This window comes from Tribolium madens, unplaced genomic scaffold (assembly GCF_015345945.1).
Source record: "Tribolium madens isolate multiple individuals breed KSU strain unplaced genomic scaffold, Tmad_KSU_1.1 Scaffold_2;HRSCAF=44;Tcas5.2_LGX, whole genome shotgun sequence".
Classification (NCBI taxonomy): Eukaryota; Metazoa; Arthropoda; class Insecta; order Coleoptera; family Tenebrionidae; genus Tribolium; species Tribolium madens.
The window spans coordinates 8,047,262-8,062,334 of NW_025400995.1; the positions used below are offsets into that span (position 1 = coordinate 8,047,262).

General features: G+C 33.6%; 1 protein-coding gene across 8 annotated transcripts in view; it reads right to left on the minus strand.

Annotated features, from left to right (window-relative positions):
* Positions 1–14,560, minus strand: part of LOC123006776 (latrophilin Cirl) — a 76,721-nt gene extending 62,161 nt beyond the window's left edge. For all 8 annotated transcript variants that reach the window (XR_006412831.1, XR_006412830.1, XM_044401538.1 and 5 more), the window contains exon 1: positions 14,089–14,560. The gene's annotated coding sequence lies outside the window, so the exon portion shown is untranslated. The remainder of the gene's footprint in view (positions 1–14,088) is intronic.
* Positions 14,561–15,073: the final 513 nt, after the last annotated feature.

A 15,073-nucleotide genomic window follows, 5' to 3' on the forward strand; every position in this document is an offset into this window, starting at 1 on the left:
TTATTTTTACTATAAGTTTGATTATTTTTTATAATGGTCTATTCTTTATTTTTTTTAAACACCTATTATGCTACTAAGTAGTAAGTACTAACTGCAAATTAATTCTTTTTAAGAGAATTAACTTAAAAATTCTAAAAATTATTTACGTGGTGGTGGTTGCTAACACATAATAGATAACATGTGTTTAGTTTGTAAGTGGTCTAATAAACATGTCATAAACTGGAATATACAGGCTGGTTTGTTGATTCAAACGATATCGAATTTCATGCGCAGTTCTCCTAAGTACTAGGTATGTAGAACAAAATTTGCGTTCGAATGATTTAATCCCTTTACTCGTAGTAGAAAAAATAAAACTGATCAAACAGATTTATAAAAATATCAGATCGGAAGTTTTCTTATTAATTGAGTTTGTACACGAAATTTGGTAATCAATCAAGGTCTATTATAACATAGAACGATTAAAGCAATTAGGTTTAGGTTAGTTTGACGGTTTTCAAATGCGGTATGATACGTAAATATGCGGCGAGTAGGATATGAAAGCAAAGGTATTAATTGAAATTGTTTTATTGTGCAAAACGGATCCTAGAAATAACTAGTCTGCAATCACGCCGCACACTCCTATAATCCCTTTGTATCCATTACCACATACGGATTTATCTCTAATATAGCATTCGCATCCATGGAAACTGCCCTCAGGCTAGTTGCTTCAATCAATCTGTATATTGTCGAATTAGTGTTTTTTTCCGAACCATCAATCCGATTTTGATAAATAAAATTCCCCTGATAATTACATATTCTTACCAATGCGTACAACAATAGAACAAAGAAGGTGTAATTTTATGCAATAATCGATAGAATCGTGATCGTCAATCAATGGAATTGTGCCATGACATCCACACGAACCGGCACGTCGTAATCCGAAGAAAAGACATAAATGCTGGCCATGATGTAACACATCTTTTGCGATTTTATCCACTGCGGCGAGAATAATTCAAATTTTACAGAGAACTGTACTGACGTTGCAAAAATCCCTAAATTCGATGCTGATACAAACAAGAGGTGGAAATTTGGCGCCCAAGCCTAATCCCGTTTTAAATCTATTGATTTCCTGATCAAAAAGCTCAAATTAAAAACAACCTATTTTCTGGTTACAATTACAATTTTCTTATTCACAATTAAATCAACTGAGTAAACACAAAAAAAAATTCTGTTCCGTATTTGCGTATTTCCAGTTTCTAGTTTTAAATATTTGCACATAAATGCATATTTATGCATAATAAAGTAAACACATTTGTTAAGATAACCAACAATCCAAAACTCAATATTCTCAATATTAATTTCCTAGTCCATACTGCTAGAAAATCACTCAAATTCAATTATTTTCGTATGTGTCTGCGCACATTACGAAACAACCAATCAGAAACCGACACGTGGCACCACGTGATTGCAGTTACATGTATAATTTTATGCTTTCGCAATGCCGTCTGTTACATTTTATTTCGTTGTAACAGAACTCACAAATTGCCCATTGTAGCATAAAATCTTCACTTAACTAAAAAACATATTGCTAGTTCTGAAACAAAATTGTCGTGCACATGCATAAAACAACATTTCGTTCGATGTTCAATCGCAGTTAAAGTAAAATTCCATTTAAACTCCCTGAAAATAACACTTTTTCCAAAACAATACTTGGGGCATATTTAGAATTTTATTCCTCAGAGTGTGAAACAACAAAAGAATGAAGAAAGAGAAATCGTTTATTTTTCAGGATCTCGTTGGAAGTAAGATTAAGAACTTTCTAGTTGCATTATCCTCGAAGTCGGGGTGAAATTATATATTTAAATGTTGTGATTAAATCTGATCAATAGTTGATCTACTTCCAAGAGACACACACATATTCGCGTGATTCTTCACATCGTTTTTAACAAAATCTACAGCATATTTCAAATTTTATTACTATGACTATAAATAAAAGTCCGCGACCCTCTTATATGATAAGAGCCGCTCGAAACTGACATTTCGGCTGCCCGACTGCTAACTTCCTTTGGCATTTTAAGCTTCACTTTCTTAATCGATTTTGGAATAATGAGGGGAGTTTGAAATCTCAAAAATCGTGGTCACAACGGAAGTAATTAATTTAATTTAGAATAAAATACTTAAATAGAAAATAGGATGCTTCCGTCGGCGGGTTAGAGATAAAGCCGAAATATGAGCTTTAATCTGGTTTATTCCATTTTTTGGCTAATGGGGCGCAAGCTTGTATAGAGGCCAAACAACAGGATGTCCTATAGTGTTAGGTTATTATTATATGGGATAGAATAGGGTTTCCTTTGTATGAATACGAGTTACAACACAATTCCTTGGGTCGAAAATGTTCCTAGCATAATACAAAAATAAACATCACTGAAACTGGACACATTGACAAGAATTTCTGTTGTACCACAGGGAATTGAGGTAATTAAAAAATATTAAACAGGTCAATAATTTATAAATATTATTAGTTTAAGTTGAAATTAAATATACATTGATGTCAGGCGTAATTAATTTTACGGTTTTCATCTGTTCGAAAAACATTTCAAAATATTCGTCGACGATTTTTTCTCTCTGTTCTACATAAATCATTCGGCATCTCGCGCTTCTTACAAGTCTAATAAAACAAACCCATTTTATGGTTCCGAAATGTTTGTTTTACATTTCCTGGTCGGAGTTTTACGCAAAAATAATCATCGAATAGCAGGAACAATCCGGAATTGTGAAAAGAAAATATAAAAATACCAGAACATAGCATAGTTTGCTCCTCGGTAATCTAATAGCAGGATTTATCTAAAAAAGGAAATTTTCTGTCATCCACCTGTCGTGTGTTTCAAACTCGAGAAACTGAACCGTTATTTACCTATAGAACAACGCAAATAATCCATAAAATGTCAATATGGACATTTCATCCATAATGCCCTTATCACCGGTGTCAATACGAGCAAATTAACTTTGTTTACATCATCTAGTAAATGAATTCCGGGTTTATTCGATGCAACAGGATACATAAGAGTTAAACTTTCCGGTGTAAAAAACTTGGGAGTGAAATTAGTTCATGAAGAGGCAAGGAAAGAAAATTTCGATGTTTCGTTCCACCATTTTCATCGAGCTGTCAGAATCCATTATTGTGGTGTTTTTGCATTTAACATTTCGCACGAACACAATGAAGTAAACTAAACCAAACTAAAGCAAACTTGTCTAAAGTCAGACGTGGCAATGCAAAGCCGGTGGTCTGCCCGAGAGAGATAGCATATGTGTATATATATATAGTTGAAATCTTCGTTGCGAGATATATCTGCCACCTAAGGGTCCCCGCCACCATTCAATCGAAAAATCATTCAGATACGCCCCTAAATAAACACCGCTCCCCTGATCGTAAAATTGATTCGTTTTATTGCAAAAACAATACTATTTCATAAAACAACACGACATACGGATTCATCGCGATAACTTCGACTTGAAAAAGCCCAGTCATTAAAATATCGCCAAACCCCCGCCCTTTTCAATTTCAGACCATTACTCAAAATCTGGCATCGGACCAAAATCATTTCAAACACTTTTCTTATTAATACAAATACGTTAATCATCTGTCTAAAGTACAGATTAAATCCTTGAAATTTATAAGCTCCGATGTGATTCTCTCTCCTCGTCTTCGTCGTCTAATGTGGAAGTAGGTAATATTCAAGATAATGGTGTTCAGTTGTCACATGCGATTTAGCTATGCCCGTTTGCACATCAAACAATGGCATATTTTAAATCTTGACTCCAACATATTACACTCGGGCGTGAAAATAAACGCTTCATCAGAAACATACTTGTTAATTCACCGTTTCCTCAGTAAAACCAAGAGGAACTACTAAGGATGTGAAAATGATCTGCTCTTAGCATTTGTCATTCCACTAACAAGAACACTGTAATTACGAAATATGCGATAAAAATCTCACGCTTATGCATGCACTAATAAGACAAGTAACATAATAAAAAAAAGCTTACAAGAAATTTCAGTACGCATACACTTATCATTATTATTAATAAAAGTTGAATATTTCCAGCCAAATTCTACAAATTAAACAAAAAGTAAAAATAGTAAACATTTTGCAAATTGTGTCTGCATAATGCGCTGAAGCATGTTTATTTAAAATTAATTGTGTATGTTTTCAATCAAATGTTTGTTTAGTAATTATTGTCAATAAATACTCATAAATTATACTCATACATACCGTGTAATAAATATTATTGTATGAAAACATTTTTATGTGATTTTTTGTGGAGACGAGTCGCTAGCCGAGTCTTCACAAGTGCAAGCTTTTGCAAAACAGTTTCTGGCCGTATGATACACAAAGCTTTTTCGGCCGACAACATTTTTCTATTAAAACAAATTTATTTATTGTTAAATTTTCTCCGGCTAGGAAATTTATTTTTCTTCTAGTGGTAGCACTTATCCACGGTGTAATGGTTTAAATTTATGACATTTGTAAAGTAATTAAGACTTTTCACCGGTTAGTCATTCATCATGGTTTGAGGTTATGTTTATGTGAAACAAATTTTTTGCAGACTTCCAAAAGGTCATTTGTTGGTTGTGTGGAAAGCTGTTTTAGGCTTGGATCTTGGACGAAAAGTGGCAGTGAACAGAATTTGTAACAGAAAGAGAAGAACAGAATAGACTTGACATTTCAGTTTACTCAGTGCTACCAATATAAAAACTTTAATTAAAAACCCTGTTTTTATTTTCCTGTCTAGACACGCAAATGGGTGTTTTCAAGATTCAAGACGATTTGGACGATTGGAAAATCACAAATTTTAGACGGAGGCCGAAAAAATCTTTGGCTATGTCGTTGTAATTCTTTGAAGTACCTTTAGAAATATGTTTTTATTTATTAATTAGATGTTTATAAATGCAGAAGTAGTAAGAATCGCGAGTTCAGAATCTCCGGAAAGTTTAAAACTTCATTTTTCATCATTCGTGTACTAATTTGACCATCTACGAAATTAGTTTTAGCTCTAAATGGAAATTGAGTCAGCTATAAATTATGATAATTATGTTAGCAAATTATTGATATAAAAAATGTCGGCCTTGTTTATGTACAGTTGGAAAAATGAAACTTGCAGGAGCCAAATTTAATGATTTGTAAGAATTACTTAGAATAGGTCGTCGCCATGTACATTATGTAAATTACGTAACGGGGCTAATAAATCAATAGTTACCAAAGTTATGGGTAATTTTTCTATATGAAAGATAAAAAAAGTGTAGGTGTTACAAAACGATATAAAGCTTTTAAAATAATCTTTAAAAAATAAAATAAGCACCTACATATTCATGTACTTAAGTCGCGTTATCGGGCAAATATCAATAGTGTAGTCAGGAAAATGCATTTTTTTGTTGAATGTCAATAAAAAAGTTAAATACACTTATCGGTTGTTTATTTAATATGCACCGAAAATGCGAAAAGTCTATACAAAGCCCGATCTTAATCAATGTCCCGATAAAATAATTTCCAAAATATCTGTGATTTTTTATTGGCAAGGAATGCCATACAGCATGTCGACATTCTGTCTAAATGTCAATCAAGCCGTTCCTAAAACAAAGAAATCTCTAAAAAGCCGTGTAACGAAACACAGTTTGTACAAAATAAAAACGTTTCAGTCGAAATTTCACGGCATTATTTATGTTTCCTGATTAGTGGTAGTTCAGTTTTCTGCTTTACCTCACCGATGGAATGTTGGCGAAGCGAAGTGGAAGAGGTTTATAAGAGAGACTCTCGCACTTCAACGGCCTTGCAACTTAACGTAGTACCTGCCCGGTTGGTCGGCTCAAATGAGAGTTGAACGGCCGAAAGTGACCGATCATTTTATTTCATCAATATCGATATAAACAATATTTTTATTGACTAATGTCACCACTTTTAAAACATACCGACAACCACCCCAGACGAAAAAATCAACAAAAGATAAACACGCTACGAGATAAGCTATTCGAATACCGACTAAGGTTGGAAATCATAGGTCAGGGAGTAGAAGAAAGTTTACATGAAATGAAAATGTGTCGAAATGTTTATTTCTTAATAGAAAATATTTACAGGCCGAAACAAATCACCTGGCTCACCCTGTACATGATAGAATCGTTTCATTTTTATTATTACTTAACTAAATATTAAATCAATAAACGCATATATAATCTGATATGATGGTTTTCTGGATAAGATAGATTCGAAATTACCAAAGTGGCAGCCACGTTTTTTTGCAACATTAAAGTTTTGTTAATTCTTTGGCGAAACAAGAGTTCCAAGGTTCTAAAATCAAATCCAAGTAGATCCACGTTATCCTATTTTATTCACAATATTCCCCCTCAAAGAAAATAAAAAGCGAAATTTTCATTCACCTGACTATTAAACTTTTTAGAGTTTATAACAGCGCACGCAATTTCATTGAAATTGCAGTAGATAAATAAAACTACCCCTTTCTAAATTTAGATTAAAGTTATGTAGCAGTACAAGTTGTCAAAGGCATATCAATTAAATAACTAATTAGTTGTAAAACAAGTCAACAACTATCGATCAAGTTGAGGCAGAATGCCACCGGTTTTTGTTGCAAAATTGGGTATTCCATCAAAACGGTTAGAAGTTATAGGAGTTGAATTTTTGCGATATAATTTATGTAACACGATAAGGGTGTGAGAAATTCTGGACACCTGTATGGTATGATTTATTTATCGGAAAGCGCAATAGAGTTGAGAAGCAAGTCAATAAGTAATATTTTCACGATAAAACATATATTAGACTCATCCATTAAATAAAAGTCGGTCGTCGGAAGGCGATCAATGTTTCTCTTTGATCGTGTGAACGAGTTGTTTGAATTATTACTGAAAAAATAATATTAAAGACGACAGCCTGTTTAAGGATGAAAAATTTTCATCTCGGACTCGAAACTTATTTTCCAGATATTAACTTTTTACTTTACCAAATTGTATTATACGCTGATGACCCTGATGATGACTAAACAATCTGCAAACAATATCGAAAAAAATAACGAAATTAATAGAGCTTCATGTGAAAATTGCTTTTTATACTTCTAACCGGTGATTACACTAAATTATTTATAACGGACCTCGACCTGTCAAGTCAATTCATTTTTTCTCTTTCTCTTCACTCATCAATTAATTATTTAATACACAAATAACTACTTTTGTCCGCAATCCGGTCTTGTTCAAAAAATAAAAACGCCCTGTATACGCATGTGCAAACTCGTTAGTTTCAGGCCGCCAGAAAAGTGTTTATTTAGTAATATTTTTATGGGAATTGTTAATGAGATACGCGCTGCGTAGGAGGACGTAATTAATTAAAACTTGCTTTAATTTCTCTGAATTACAATTCTGAACCAAGATACATACATCATTCAATGGGAGGCTTTAGTTGGGACATCCTATATAACATTTCAGACTTGACACTTTACACTGACTTTACACTTGATGTGTAAAGTAAGTTATAACAAATTTACATGACTGCATCCGTCTACACTTGGCAAGTTAGTTGTAATGCGATTTAGCAACGGTCAAGAGACCTCTTGTAGGTGATGAGCGGTAATGTTTCTCCTTTACGATCCACAAAACCTTCAAACTCGAAGCTGCAAACTTGCTAGCAATCGTTAGAAAGTTTTTAGCTTAATCAAGTCTTGTAAAATAATTATTTCGGGCAATTAATATTTAATTTGTGGCGTTAGCTCTTGGAAAATCATCGACTTTAAGGAGTGTATAATAAAAATAAAAGACTAAGCAAACAGAAACTGCTTTTCGTAATGACACTTGAAAGCCGCCTCATCTTCCTCCTGTCTTCTTTTAAGCCTTGTAATGATAATAACTAAAACCATTAAATAATTTCAGTAAACAGAATAATAAAACATTCAAAAACTAGTAACTGTATCATCCCACATAAGGTGTACGAGGAAATGACACGAAAATAGTAGACAACAGAAAAATTTTAGATGGTCGAGAGAGCATAACGAGCGTGGAGGGTGCAATAAAGAGACACTATCCCTCCACTCTTTTAATCTCACCCTTGCTCGACTTTTTTCAAATATTTTCGACGGTAATAACAATAAATTGACAAGTCAGCAACGACCAAATCCTCACAACTATTGATCTCAAATTCGTAATGGAGACAACCGTAACTTTACTATTACAGCAAGGTTATCAACTGGATATTAAGCAATCCGTTTTATGTCAGTTATAAAGGAACCGTGCTTAAAACAAATACACTACACTAAGAGGGACCACATAGCTTGTGCACCACGCGCGTACCGTTAAAAATTTCTATTTTTGTGAAAGTTTTCACAACTTCGCAAACTATTTGATTAAATATAGAATCTATTGTTTGGGTTAAGTATGGTGAACTCGGAGCCGGGTTTAGATGTCCAAGGCTATTTCCTTAATCTCAGTTTAATGTATCCTTTCGTGTAAGTTTTTTTCTTTTTGAGATTAAGTTATTAGCAAGTAGAAATTTGAGTTTTTAGTTCCACAATGTTAAACTACACTTTAAAAAATAATTAACACAGTTTTTGTGTTTCCGACATCTGCTTTGAGTATTAGTGAGAGGTTTCGATAGCCAAACGGTAAAATTTCTCTAGATTTGGTTAGTGGTAAAGGGTTGTACTTTAAAGTGGGGGTGGTGTTTCGTTGCGGCATCGCCTTGGGCGCACATTCCGCGCCCATACGTGTTTTGGCAGAGCCGGAACACTCACCTCGACAGAATTAATGGAGTTGGAGATAGCATAATGCTGTTCGCTTGTTCGAATCATATACAGGTATCAAAAACAGATTAAAATTTCGAGTTTTGTATTTAATGTGTGCGTACATTTAAAATTGATAGCACTACCTTTATTAATGGATATGGGCTGAAAGGCTAGCCTGTATTAATGCTGTAGATCACGAGAGTTGATGGCTCGTGTATTTCAGAGTTTTGTTTTAACGAATCTCATTTACTGGCTTTTACGCCTACTTATACGTTTATCTCTTTCTTTCGAATTTGTGTCGTTCCATTTTATCATTCTGATCGTTTTCATATAAAATCTTAAAAACCTTATCCATAACGCTAAAAGCTCATTCCTTCTTACTAATGTTCCTTTATGTCTGCAACTCCTCCTAATTCCGCCAAAACTGCATCGGGTACATAATGCACCACGACAAAAGCTAAGCCGCATTAACTTGAAATATTACTTTTTTAATCATAATGTCTCATTCAGACTCACCCTGACTTTTTCCAAGCCACCTCAACCCCAGTGACATACCAAACATTACATTTTTTTCCTACACCACTCAAAAAAAATCAACAAATTGCAATTTGAACATTAACGCCCCCAATCACTAAGCTTGCGGATCTTGCCTCACTTACGCTTCGCTCGGTAAACTTTATTGCAAACAAACCAAGATAACAGCACCGGAAAACGTAAACCTAGGTTTAAAACCTTATTCATCTTTAGCCGCAAACTCTAATAACTAATACTGGTGACAAACCAATATTGCTAATGAAGACTTTGTTCACAAATTATAGAAATAAACCTGCCTAGGCCATTAAGGCATTAAATTGACTATTGTTAAAAAAATGTGAAAAACAAGACAAAAAACATAATTTTTGATAAGTAAATATTACATGTTATTAATACAATTTCAAAGACATAAAAATGAAGGAAAGGAAACGTGTAAAATCTGTGTTAAATGTCGGGAGCAGCGTAGAACTGTGAAGATTTTTTCGTTTTGCGAGCGGTACATAGCGATGCAAATTACAGTATGATGTTCGATTCTATTACAGCATGATAATTGCAGCTTCGGTTTGGATTACGTGAATTACGTAATAATATTTGTTGGGAAAAGCATCAGTAATCCGGCAACATGTTGATATTTTGATCGTCGAGAGAATGCCGTGTTAAAATTAATAAATCATTGTGGCCATCTATGCGATTTTTCACAATTACTGGTCGGATGCAAACGCGAAAATGAGTTTATTTGTGGTAAAAGTGACCGATTGCATCTGGATTTTTTTCTAGTAGTGTATACGCCGCTACTAGCTGGAAACCAATCTATCTATTCAAGATTAATTTGATATCAATGTGCTGCAAGGAATTCGCCTTTCACAACACCTATAATCGGCGTCTTAAGAAAACGCCTCAAAAATCGATTCTCGGTCAGATATGCACGTTTAAGTTATGCCAAGTCATTTGAAAGATGATATTAGTATACATTCAAATCACTGAAGGAGAAATCAATGATAAAATTTCACCATTTTCCCGGTCTTGCTTTGTTAGATGCGATATGACATTACGTACTAAATCGAAACACAATAAATTTAAGCGATTTTCAAATTTTAGTCATAGTTTCTTTCTTCATGTATATGCAAAATATATAAAAAGTCGACAGATGTTACACCACTATTAAAAAGGAAATAAATCTGCATTAAATTTTCCACTACTTCACTAAATTAAGCTTCAGCAAGCTATCGACAGTGCGACAGTTGGTAAATGGGTTTCTTACACAAAAGTACATATAGAAACTTATAATTTGATATTTATGGCTCGTAGTACAACAATGGCCGGAGTTCAAAATCTCCGGAATTAATTCCTACAATCGGTGAGTCTTTCATTTAAATTCGCCGCTCTTCATTATTAAACAACAAATTTCATCGACCAAACACAAAACAACCCATTTTAAAACATATGTCTTAACATCATCAATGCACCGGTTATCTCACTTCGTTAAACATATTTTCTGTAAAATCATTTTTAGTGTTATTACAAACAAAATTTCAAATAAATTCATCCTAAACTGTATTTGTATAAACAAAAGTTACCTATCTATTTGTAAAATTAATTTAATATTTAAAGCTGCTAAAAATCCATTTCAAAACATTTATTATTGGTATAAATAAAAGTACTAACAAATTAATGGTAAAAATTGAGTTACGAGTTCTTGCTTCAAATAGTTAAAAACTAATCGTCTAAGCAAACAAATAAATAGCAACGTAGTTTCCCTTTTTCAGTAGAAATTTATCAGAGCGAGACAGTTTTCGATAATACAATCTTCGCCGATTCTGGCGTTCGATACTCGGCACCTCTAGTGATTCGAGCTTTAAACCGTCTTTTCTTAGCGGATTTCATTATCTCGGGTTACATTAATTTGATTTCACTTAAAGGTAAATCCAACAGTGGACAGACCACAAAAATTGTCTGGATGCAAGTTGAAATTATTAGAATTTCACCAGTGACAATGTAAGTAACTGATTTATTAATATCTTGTTGTGTAATAGCTCTTTTCCGGTACTAATAACACCAGTACTCGACGACCGTGATTTATAATCTGTAGTCAAGTGAAACCAATAAAAATGCACTGAGAAGAATTTCAATGTGTAACAATTTGTTATTTTAATTTATTTATTTATTTTTATTGAAGTATTCCGCTGAAATGAAAAAACAGGACAAAAATTCGAGTTGCCTTAATTAACGTTTATTTAATACAAAAACAACTTATTAGAGTTGTTCAAACCTACGCACTTGAGATGAAAGCAACTTATTGTCAACTCTGGAAGCAATTCTTGTAGTAAAATCGTTAAGATTTCAGTAGAACGTTGTTAATGCTGAATTATTAATACCGACAACTTCTTAGTGACCCAAGAAATATTTCGGAAAAAAATTGGACCAGATAGAAATCGAGATTAAATCAAGAACGTGATTCACTAAACTGGCATTTACCATTCTATTTTTATTATTGTTCGAATAAGTTATTAAAAATATTTAGACCCACACACTGAATATGAAAAGACGTTATTGTTCGTTTTCGTAATCCCATCAATAGATTTATTGTTAGTAGCAATTTATTAAAATTGGCAAATTGTGAAATAAGCGCCTAGTACCGTACCACAATCTAAAAAATTAGCTAATTTTTCGTGACCTTACGAAACAATTGTTCTTATACAAGAGCTAAAGACGTCGTTACTGCTGATTTATTATAACTGACAAGTTGTGCAACGATGCTGTCGAATGACCATGATCCATAAATACAGGGTGTTTCAAGAACAAAGTTCAAAAGGGGCAATTGCCACCGTGGGGAATTATCAAACGTCCTGAAAATACGTTTACGAGAAACCGACCACCAGAGGCACAAAACCGACGTTCCTAAATAATAAAAAAATAATTTGTGATTTTTAAACATATTTATTCGGTGGTCGCGTCCTGTTTTTCACCCCAATGATGCCGTTTTTTTGGGACACTCCGCATAGGTAGAATTCCGACCGTTTTGTGGTCGCTGTGCCGGCTTCGCGATTTCCATCATGTGAAGAGGTCGGTCTGCGTTGCTTTTAATTTCGGTAGGAGGATTCTCTCCTGGAATAATTTATAAAAGTGCATTTAACAGTAGTAATAATTGAGAATGTTCTCGGATGTCTGCTCGGTTATTTATATGTGCATGTCGGCATTCTATTTTTGTAATGAAAGACGCGGGTAGGCCCTAACCGTATTTAATGCTAATTACATCAAACAAAACACAGTCACATGCACATTATTGCAACTTTCGATAAATTTTCATTATTGCATTTTAATATTAGTAAAAGTTTTTTTTTTTATATAAACTCTCCAAGCAATAATATTAATATACAAAATATGTACTAAGTATTCCAAAAACGTGCTGATAAAATCGTGCTATTAATAATCTTTTGTTTAAAAAAATATAATATGATCAAATTGTTTAGATTTTTTGATTAAAAGTAGCTTTGTTGCTTGTATAAAACATAGTGTAATATAATTTTTCTATGGTTTTCCCCGAGGTTTGGTTTGTTGTTTCGTCAAAATTCGCAACAAATACCTAGTGGCTGCCGTCTGTACCAAAAATTTTCAAATTTACTATTTTTAGAGAGCAATTAGAGCGCCTTGATCGGAAAGATATAAATAATGGTCTTATTTCCTATTTCAATCATACTTATTTGGAGTAAACAGTGAGTTCGCGTTCCCCCATAGGGAGTTTTTTAATTGGTGTATAAATAAGAAAGCAAACACACTTTTTCAACCCCTTGTTACTGTTTATTTTATGATCCACCGGCTTCGACTTATACGGGGTAATGTTAGTCATTTTTCCTAATTTGCGATTTAAAATAATCATTTTTTGCTTTTGATTTTGAACTGTTATTGGGAGCCCACGGTGCATCGCGAGCCGTGTTGCCACATCGAGTTGATCTCAACCACGTCTGCAACATTCTATGTAGATTCAAGCTTGATAGGACATGTTTCTACTTTGAAACTTTCAAATTATTGCCTTGATTAAATTAAAAATACCTTAATTCAGCTCATCATATAATTAGTAGTGGAGTAAATGAAAAAATTTCCAGTCCGATACATTTTTTTGGATAATTAGTATGTTAAGAAAACCTAAAATTAAGAAAATAAAAGAAATTAAATAAAAAATTTGAGCCATGCCATGCCTCATATTTATGGCCTCTTCGAATTGGTGGGTGAAAATAAAAAAATATAGAAATAAATGTGACTGTCATTGGTTCTAATGCGAGTTGAAGAAATATCATGTCCCGCAATATTTAATGTTAATTATATGATGTTATGAGCTTTCTCGGATACAAACAAAAGGGACCACCAACATCTAAAAGATTCGAACACGTTCATTAAATTGCCCAACCACTAGAAATAATGACATACAAGTTTCATTAGAGATTTGAACATATTTTTTTACAATAGAGTCGTTGTTTTTGAAGAGAGAAAGCTTAAAAGTTCAACAATAGATGAGTAGTAAACGATTTGTGTAATTTGAAAAAGTGCTCCTATAGGACAAAAGCTTCAAATTGAAAGAAAAGAATTTCGCTGCAAGGTAGGTAAGACATCCGACGGCAGCCATTTTACCGCTTTGATGACGAGATTAAAAGAAGTTTCCCCATTATTTAAAACAGGAAAACTTTGACTTGGTTATTTTACAATAAATTTTCTTTGATTCACGTTGATAACACTGTCAACTTTTCCCCGGATTAAGTTATCCGTCAGGTGTGAAGCCGGCAAGGTATAATGTAAACATACCTTTAATGTACTCCTCAGCAACTTATCACACAAACACTTTCATGTACATATTGTATATAATCACAAGGCACAGCATAAAACACAGAAACGCACTGAAACCACTCTCTAAAAGTATTCATTTAAAAACTTTACTATAAATTGAAGTTCCATTTGCAACTCCTCGGAAAATAATCCATTACTAGGACCCCCAATTAAAGCCAGCCCTGCGAAGCACCATGACAAACTTTGAAATAGTTTGCGCAAACTATACAACCACTCAACTAGAGCCACTAAAATAAAACTAGGAAAAGCGCCGACTGAAGAGCTTTTTTCTAATCGAACACGTCGCTACTACTGATTTAAAAGCTTGTTTCTGTCAGAAAATGCGAACGAATTGCATTTCAACCACTGTCTGAGCTAAATAATTCTAAAGCTGCGTTGAAATTTGAAATGTGGCAAGCCTGACGACCTTACATGAAACTGCTACGGCGGCAAGAACTCAACTAAAACTACATCTCACAAATCGGATTCTCTCAACGAAAACCGCCGAACTGCGCACGAATACTACGTCACAACTTCGAACAGGGGAACCGGGAAATTCATACTTTGTTAACCAACCCATAAAAATAATGACACCATATCTAAATTTATATTTGCCAAATCTCAAATGTTATTATATTCATGTTGACGCACATTGTTTCGGATAAGTACCGCAAAATGACAATCACACCATTTGTTTGCATCGTTATCATTAATTGGCGACTGAATTGTAAAAACCGATTCGGTCAACAACGAAAACAGACGCTATTTGCAGTTAACATTGAACGCGTTTACCCACAAAACTTTTAAACTTTGTTCCTGGATCTTCCACAACCAAATAATCCTGTACAAAAATTCGCTATAAATGAATACACAACAAACGTGTTTGACTAGGAACATGAATTATTATCTTAAAAATCATACCTATCAATGAGTGTATTTAGAAAGATGCACGGTCACTGATCCA